This window comes from Myotis nattereri (assembly GCF_964212035.1).
Source record: "Myotis nattereri genome assembly, chromosome: 3".
In the NCBI taxonomy this organism is placed as follows: Eukaryota; Metazoa; Chordata; class Mammalia; order Chiroptera; family Vespertilionidae; genus Myotis; species Myotis nattereri.
This window is the reverse complement of record NC_138077.1, coordinates 211,104,959-211,114,032: the sequence shown is the minus strand read 5'-3', so window position 1 is coordinate 211,114,032 and position 9,074 is coordinate 211,104,959. Positions and strand designations below refer to the sequence as shown.

General features: G+C 48.7%; 1 protein-coding gene across 1 annotated transcript in view; it reads left to right on the top strand.

Moving 5' to 3' along the window:
• Window positions 1-1,791: 1,791 nt before the first annotated feature.
• KIF1B (kinesin family member 1B) overlaps window positions 1,792-9,074 on the top strand; it is a 132,190-nt gene continuing 124,907 nt past the window's right edge. The window contains exon 1 of the mRNA XM_081087054.1: window positions 1,792-2,101. The gene's annotated coding sequence lies outside the window, so the exon portion shown is untranslated. The remainder of the gene's footprint in view (window positions 2,102-9,074) is intronic.

Here is a 9,074-nt window from a genome sequence, read left to right as displayed (position 1 = left end):
ATAAACCAGATTCGGGGCCGACAGTGCCCCAGCAACAACGTAACCCATGGCTGAAGGTGGAATTGTGCAGCCCCGCGAGGAATCGGGCTCCCTCCTCTCTGGTTCCGGGGTGCGTCACCCAAGAACCGCCGCTGCCAAGTCACTGCAGCTCGGCAGCTCCTGCGTTGAGCATCTGCCCCCTGGTGGTCAGTGTGCATCATACCTACTGGCCGGTTGGACGGTCAGATGGTCGCTTAGCCTTTTATATATATAAATTGCTCCTATTTTAATGCTGTACAGTTTTATTGTTTGTATTCTGCAGCATAAGCGATGTCAAATCTGCATAGATGGAGTTTCAAGTCTAAATAAAATGATAAATGTTCAATAAATATTGACTGGATGAGAACTTCAAGTCTGAATGGCGATTTTCCAAAATCATTAGCGTAGAAAATTATTTTTGATGTTTTAGTTTCTATGCCAGCAATTTCCAACCTTTTTCATCTCATGGCACACATAAACTACTTACTAACATTCTGCGACACACAAAAAAATTTATTTCTTTGCTGATCTGACAAAAAAATAGGTATAATTTTTGATTCATTCACACTAGATGGCTATTGTTATGTTGGCTGTTGTCATTATTTTATTTGACAATCTAAAGGAAAAAGAGAGGTCAGTGCCCCTGACTAAACAGTCAGGTATTGCATGTTTTTAAAATGCTTGCAGCACACCGGTTGAAAATTGCTGGTCTATGCTTACAAGTAAGGCTTTTTCACACCCAATACTGTATTGAATTGGGGGAGGAGGGGACCAGGGGAGGGATTCCAATTTTATTTTCAGCTGCTGCTAGTAAATAAACAAGCATCTCACAACCTTATAAAATAATGGTGCTGGGCATGATCCTTGCACACATTACCGTTGAATGTTATAATTTATTAAGCACTGGATTGGACCACTCATGAACCGTTGCGGACTTATCCTTTTGAGCTGAATCTAAATATGATTTTTAAACATCGTTCCTGGAGCTCTCGTGTTCTCCCGCTTTCTGAATTCCAGCAATCCTCCTTCAAGGGCAGCTCCCAGGGTGGAGCTCGGCCATTCACTCAGGGGCCATACAAAGCATTCTGCTCCTTTCTTTTCGGCCTTTACAGCCCACTGTCTCCCCCGGAGACAAGTTGAATGCCCACTAAGTCATGGTTTTCCATTACTCATTCCGCCTTTCTTCCCGAGGTGGCGTGTGGGAGGTGTGATCGGGCTCGGTAGGAACAGGCTGGGAAGCTTTCTGCGGGAGAATACACTCAACCAACCCCGTGCGTGTTTCCGTTCCGACGGCCCCGCGTTGGGCGGCTTCGCGGTGAGAGACGTTTCCCAAACTGACAGCGATTGCACGCTCGACCGCCTCCCACATTCATCTCAGCTGCTCCGCAGGCGTCCGCCTCCCGCCGCACCCCACCTGCCCCGCCCCGCTTCGCCAAGCTTTGTCCCCTTACAAGGCGGATCATCCGGTCGGTCAGGCGCGGCTGCCGCCGACTAACGCCCTTCTGGGGTCACTGGGGAGGGGACTCTGCGCGCCGGCTTCGCCCACCCCGCGCCCCCGCACCCGAGCGGGCTTCTAGGCCACCAGGGGGCGCCCCGGCGTCTCTGCAGCTCTCACCAGCCCCCCCCTTCAGCTCTCCCTGCGATTGGCCGGCCGCCTCGAGTTCTGCTCTCTGATTGGTCGCTGTCCACGCCAGTCGCGTGCGCAGGGCGGGCCGAGGTGACGCGCGGCGGCCGGGCTCGGGGCGGTGTCCCGCGCAGGCGGCGGCTGCGGGCGGAGCTTCGCGAGGACTGACGCGGGGCACTCAGACGGCGGCGGTCCTCGCAGGCGCCCGCGCCAGTCCGAGCTGCTCCGCAGCCGCCGCCGCCGGCCTGTCGTTGCGCCCCGGCCCCCCGCTCGCCCGCCCTCCGTGGCCCTCGTTGCGGGACCGGGCCGCTGCGTGATGGGGCTGAGAGGAGGTGCCCTGCGGCTCGCGGCGGCCGCTGCTCGCGCTGAGGAGCGTCCGTGCTCGGCCCCCCGCACCCCCGCGCGCCGCGGCGGCTGCTGACCCGGCCCGCCCGCCCATCGGTCCGCAGCGCGGCTGAGGTAAGCCGGACGGTGGGCGCTGCTGCCGCCGGGCTGGGAGGGCCCGTCTCGGGGGGCGGTGGGGGGGGGGGCGCCGGGCCGGGGTCCGGGCGGCTTCGGAGCGGAGGAAGCGCCGGGCGGGGCGGGAGCGGCGGGCACTGAGGGCGCTTCCCCACCGAGGCACCGAGTGGGGTGGGGAGCACGCCCTTGGGGAGTGGGGGGCCCCCGGGGCCCGCGGCGAGCCCGGGCTTGGGTGCAGCGGCCTGCTGGCCCCCGCAGCGCCCCGCACCAGCCCTCCGTTTCCCCGGGGCTGCCCGGCTCCGGCTGTGCCCGGCGCTCAGCAGGCCCGCGGCTGTCTGTCCGCTCCCGCCGCTCTGCGCGCCTTGCAGGCCCGTGGAGACGGCGCCGCTCCGTTCCGAAGCCCCCCTTTCCGATGGCCCCGTCCCCGCTCCCCCGTCATGGTTGGCATCGGGGCCCCGGCGGGGGCGGTGGCTCTGCCTGTATGTCAGACGGGGGCAGGGAAGGGCCTCGGGTGGCGGGGACGCCGATGGCGCCCGCACCGGAGAGGGGAGCGGGCGGGAGGGGGCTCGCTGGCGGCCGGCCAGCGCGGCGGGCGGTGCGGTCGGCGCCCGCAGCCGGGATGACTCGGGCAGCCATGTTGGGAGGATGAGCTGACAGATCCTGGCAGAGCCCAGTCCCGTCGCTGAAGGCACCGACTGACAGCCCTGGCCGCTCTCTGCGCGGGAGCCTTTGCCAGGAGCCACGCCGTGGGGGTGGGGCGGCCGCGCCGGCGGCTCGTCATTGTTCGGGCAGCGCCGAGCAGCCGGGCCCTCCAGCCAGAATCGGACTCCAGAACCGCTCGCTCTCCTCGGTGGGTCGCTCGCTGAGCTGCCAAGGCGGAGTGTCTGCAAGGCTCCATTCTCGTGGGGGTTGCAACACCGAGTTTCTTCCATCTCCATCTGCTCCGGCCCAGGCGGTGGAGGCGGAGGGCACCTAGCCGAGGGGAGGATGACGGAGGCCCGCACACCGGGACGGCGGCCGCGGGGCCGTGCCCGAGAGGGGTCGGTGCTCGCGGCCGCTCCCGGTGCAGGGGGTAAGGTGGCCGGGATGTGCTGACCGCGGGAGAGGCCTGCGGCCGCCTTCCCCAGGACGCAGGTGGTCATCTCTGTGGAATCTGGAGGAGCTGAAATTAGAGCGTCGACAGATCCCTTGCTCGCTGTTCCAGGCAGCTGTTCTCCTGACATTGAACGCGTTGCTTTGTGTCACAGGCAGGGCGGTCTGAGCCTCGGGAAGGTCTGGTGGCTGGGTTGGAATAGCTCTTACGAAGTGGTCTTATCAGGGTGGATGTTTCCCTTCAAGGCTGGCGTTTTGTCAGCGTAGCTGAGTCATAATAAAATCCCAGCTTGAGTTCTTTAAGAAGCGCGGTGATGCTTTCTCATGAACGTGGTATGGCTGCTGGGTTAGGAGACCAGAGGGGTGGTTAGCGCACTGTTTGAGGATGGGATATGCACGCACGTTGGCATCGGAGAGCAGATCTGGAAGCGATCACTACCACGATTCAGCATGAAGCTGCATTTGATGGCTTTCCCACCTCCTGGACGTGGACAGGCCCTGGAGAGTGCCATGCCCACCTCCTGTGTGCCCTTTGCTTTCACTCACACTCCGTTTCTTAATGAGTTCCTATAACTCATGTTGAAAAATGAAAACATTTTGCATAAGGTTTTCTAAGAAAAGTCATAACACTGTCTTTTAAGATTTCCTTTTAAAACTTGGTTGAATCAAAAGCGGCTTCAACAGAAACTAGTGGGGTTTTTTGCATTACATTAATATGAGAGAAGTACAGAATGTTTTAAAATTTCATGCCCCAATTAAGAAATACACGTTTTAAATTTTTACAGTGACTTTATTAGGTTAAAAAAATGTCTGAAAAAAATTGTGATTTAATATAATTTCAGCATTTGGTAAAATCAGACCTGATTGTGGATCTGATTGGAGGCAAGATTTTATGAGTCTGTGCCGCTCTGCCCTGATGAATGTTTTTCCAAAATTTGTCCCATGAAGTATAGCTTCTGAGGCTTAGAACAGACTGTTTTTGCTTTTCAAGACCAGATATGAATGCAGTTTTTCTTTTTACTGTCTTTCCTCTTTCCCTCTTTGAGTTTGTGCAGGGAATAAACTCCCAAGAAGAGTGCCAATAGAGTATCTGTCTCCACAGCCAATGCTTTCTAGCCACTTCCCTGCTATGGTCTTGTCCCGGGGTACAAAGTCAAGGACACCAGCGGGCCCCTGCCTTCTTTTTGGAAGCCCCTTGCCAGGCTGGTAATCACAGCAGGTCTTTTCCAGGCATAAGCATATCCCTTTGGTCTTGTAAACTGATAGGATATAGTTTCACCAGGCTCCGAAGTGCAAGGTATAGCATGTCTGCTTCATGTAGTTCTCTTTGAAAAATGGCCTTATTGGAACAGATACTGGTGAATTTCTAGAGTCCCCAAAAAGGTGTGAATAAATAGAAATACATTTGGAACTTTTCCTTTGCAGCTCATTAGTATAGGAGATAAATGAAACAGATGTGACTAAGATAGGAAAACCTGAAAAAGGTATTGAGTACCTCTGACTTTTTGGTTAATGGTCCAGTGATTCATTTATGGTCACTTTTATGACATTCATTGCTAATTAATTGCATGAAGAGATTTAATTCTTTACCTTCAAGGAACTTACATTTTACCATTTGAAAAGATATGGTAAGGTAAGGTAATTCCACCTCTTTTCTGTTATGATAAAATTGAGTGTGCTGCTGCTGCCCATGCCATGGTGGTTTCCATGGTTTTTAGTCAGAGCCTTTCTCCCATAAAATACTTTTACCTAAGACTCAAGTGGTACTTTTATGGCTTTTGTGAATATGTTTTGTCATATGTAAATAAGGGGTTTTAAAATATTTTAAATAATATCACATTGTTTACACCAAAGCATATCATTTAACAACGCCATCCTCGACCATTGCTGTATTTGATAACTTTGATACTTAACGTAGTTCTCTTGTCCATCTGAATTTCTTTATTTTAAAAAAAATATATTTTTATTGATTTCAGAGAGGAAGGGTGAGGGAGAGAGAGAAACATCAATGATGAGAAAGAATCATTGATTGGCTGCCTCCCGCATGTCCCTACTGGGGACTGAGCCCACAACCCGGGTATGTGCCCTCGACCGGACTCAAACCCGGGACCCTTCAGTTCACAGGCTAATGCTCTATCCACTGAGCCAAACCGGCTAGGGCCCATCTGAATTTCTGACATCATCCCAGCAACAATAATGATCATATCAGGCGCTTTCTATATGCCAGGCTCTTTTCTAAAGCACTTTGCACTTGTTCACTAATTTTATCCTTACAACAACCATATGAGATAGATACTATTATCCCCATTTTATTGATGAATAAACTGAAACAGACAGAGGTTAAGTGACTTCCTCAGGTCACTAGAAGTAGACAGTAACCACCAGGCTGAGCTTACTTTGTAACTACCCTTAACCTTAAAATTCCTTGACTTCAGCTCAAGCAAATGCTGGTTTCATTCTGTTCCAGTAGCTCAGAATTGTGGCCACATCTTCTAACACATTGTCACCCTCAGATCTCCTAAAGATATCAAATTTGCCGTCAGATCTTAAACTCGGATCATTTATAGCTCTCACTTTCGCAATCTCTTTCTGTGTGTTCTCCCAACTCAAGTCTCCTGGACCATCAGCCTCTTCTAGATTTTACTTCCTTGTCTTCCTTTCCTATACTGTGACTTCTGGGGTTCATTGCTTCAGCTATTTTCTTGCTACGCAGTTTATAATTATTCTTTATTATTCTGCAAGACCCACTATGCAGATGCCAGCCTGGCATCATTTCCACCATCCAAACCCTCTGTTTTTACTCTGTGTCATGGAGAAACTTCACATTGTACTGGGATTAGTACCACGATTAATGTGTGTAGTCTTAGGTCTCCCTTTGGTATCTTTTCAAGCAGTTCTGCTCAGTCCCCTCCCGTTCTCCATAGTGGCTTTTCTAAAATCTTGATCACTTTACTCAGGCCTCCCCACTGCTCCATGCTCACATAAAACCTTACCTGCCTCCTCTTAGGGAAAAAAAAGACATGAACTCCCTCAGCTTCCTCTCCCTCTGCTTACAAACTTCTCTGCCTTTTTTCTTACCCTCCTTGACTCCAGCTAATCCCTTGGCCTGTATCCTGGATATCACTGCCTTCTAATTTTAGGAATTTAGGTATTGGTTACTCCTCTTTCCCCCTGGCAGGTGGTCCCCACAGTTCCTTGAATACAGCAGGTACATTCCCACCTTATGGCCGTTGCTCTTTTTCTTTTGCTTGGAACACTCTTCCCTGAAATCTGGTTGGCCGAATCCTTCACTTCCTTCAAGTCTCACCACCTCTTCAGACCGACCCTGACCTCATTTATGCACCTGCACAGCACTCCTCCCCACTACTCTCCAGACCTCCCTGACTTTGTTGTACTTGACCTCCCTTATAATGCTTATTATCACTAACATTCTCTATAACTTATTATTATTAAAAATACATTTTTTATTGATTTTAGAGAGAGAAGAAGGGAGAAGGAGAGAGAGATAGAAACATCATGCCTCCTGCATGCCCCCTAATGGGGATTGAGTCCACAACCTGGGCTTGTGCCTGACGGGAATCCAACTAGTGATCTCTCCGTGCCTGGGTCAATGCTCAACCACTAGGCAATACTGGCTGGGCATAATTCATTAATGCCCTCTCACCTCCTGCTAGAATGTAAGCTCCTCCATAGCAAGGATGTGTATCTGTGTTGTTCATTGATTTATCCCAGGCTGCTGGAACTGCCTGGCACGTTGTAGGTACCTAATAAGTAAAGTATAGGAACATTCACGTCTTTCTTAATTTAAAAAGGCATGTGGAGGAAAAAGAAAAGGGCGGGGAAATGTGGAGAGAGAGAAATCCCTCCTTTGTTTCTATATGCTCCTAATTTCCTCTCTCCTGCCTCCCACAACCAGGTTCTAGAACAGCTGTGGGCAAACTATGGCCTGCGGCCGGATCCTGCCCATTTGAAATGAATAAAACTATTGGAAAAAAAACCCGTACCCTTTTATGTAATGATGTTTACTTTGAATTTATATTAGTTCACACAAACACTCCATCCATGCTTTTGTTCCGGCCTCCGGCCCAGTTTAAGAACCCATTGTGGCCCTCGAGTCAAAAAGTTTGCCCACCCCTGTCCTAGAAGCTGCAAGGATACTTGCATTTCTACTTCTTTGCCTCCTAATTACTCCCAAGACCACCACAGACTAGCTCCACTTCATTGAGGCTGCTTTTGCTCAGGTTTCCAGGTCTTTATTGCTGAGAACAGGGGGCACCCTTCACACCTTTGCAGGATTGAAAGTATTGCTCATTTTACTGCTGTTGAATTTTTGTCTGCTGGTGTTTTGGTGGGGCTGGTTTTAGTCTCGGGCTTCCTGCTGTTCTGGCCACTCACATGGCTATCAAATTCTGTCAACACAAATTTTTGTATAACTTTATTTGTATTAAAGGCTTACTTTATTTGTTTTTAGGAACCAGAATTTTGAGTACATACCATATTTCTAATGTTATATAGGAGACTAGGCTATTACAGGAAAGTTCTCTTTATTTATAAATTATACCACTTACTGCATCTAAAAAGGATTTGAGCAGCTTACCACAAATAGCATATATACAAATGAGGCTGTTAAAATATGGATAAGAAACAAAAATCTATGTAACAGGAGGAAAAAGTAAATATATACCAATTGCAGCAATTTGTATAACATGGTTATTGTAATTTAGTTGTGAAACTTTTGGAATTCAAGGTAAAAGGGACAGATAAATTATACAATTTTCATTTTGGTAAAAGAAGGCTAATGGTTTGTCAAGAAAAACTTTTTTTCTGATAATAAGTTCTAAAGACTTTCTAAAAGAAAAGTGTTATAGTTATCTATGCAAACATGTGGATACAAACATGTACATACTAAGTGTTTCCAGCAGGTTATTAAGTAAAAGGAAGAAATGTTCTTCAAAGACCTTTGTAAAAAAAGTAACCCACTCACTTTCCAAACTGAGAATACAGCATTAAAATATAACTAAAGTCTTTGCTGTGAAAGAGATATGACTAATGTGGTTCAGGTGTATAACTTTCTATAAAGATAAATCCCGGCAGAATCTCATTATTTAGCCCTGGTGAGAGCCTGGAGTACTTCTATTCTATGTTGTCACCTAAACAAAAACAAACCTATTATCCTATGGGTACCAGTTTATCCTGTGGCAAGATCGACACATTGTTGACATAGAGAAAAGTTTGACCTGCATTCTTGCCCAGATAGATAGGTGTAGTCAGGGGCAGATTTCACAAGAATTCTTGACTCATGTCAAATTTTAGCTCATTTTAGCCTGGAGTAGGTGTTGTCATCCACTTTGACAATAGAGAACTTCTCTGTTGGGGTTTGAATAGCAGAGTTCCCCGTGGATCTGCCAGAATAAAATGATAGGATGTAGCTTCAGAGACTAGAATGAACTAACTATCCCAACTTTTAAGAGAAAAGGAAAAAAATCGCTCTCATTTAGAATAGCTTGTTTTAAGCCATAGGAGCTATTGTTTTCTTGAGCACCTTTTGGTTTCTGAGATTAAAATCATGTTATCAGTGCAAAGGAGGATCCTTGACTTCTTAATTGTAGCCCCATTTGAGACTGAAAATTCAGTCTGCAGGTGACTCTTCCTGTGCAGTCTGATTCTTGGCATTGGGTTGGAATGCAGAAAGAAGCTTTTCTAACGAGATCTAAGCTTTCACAGCTGGGCTCATGGCTGATTTTTGTCTATAGAGTCAGGAACTAAGAATAGACAGGTAATTCGTATACAAAAATAGATTTTTACATTTTGAAATGGGCCATTTTATCAGTATAGCCTTGGTCAGTGACTCAGTATTATTGTGTCCTAAAACATGCTTGGT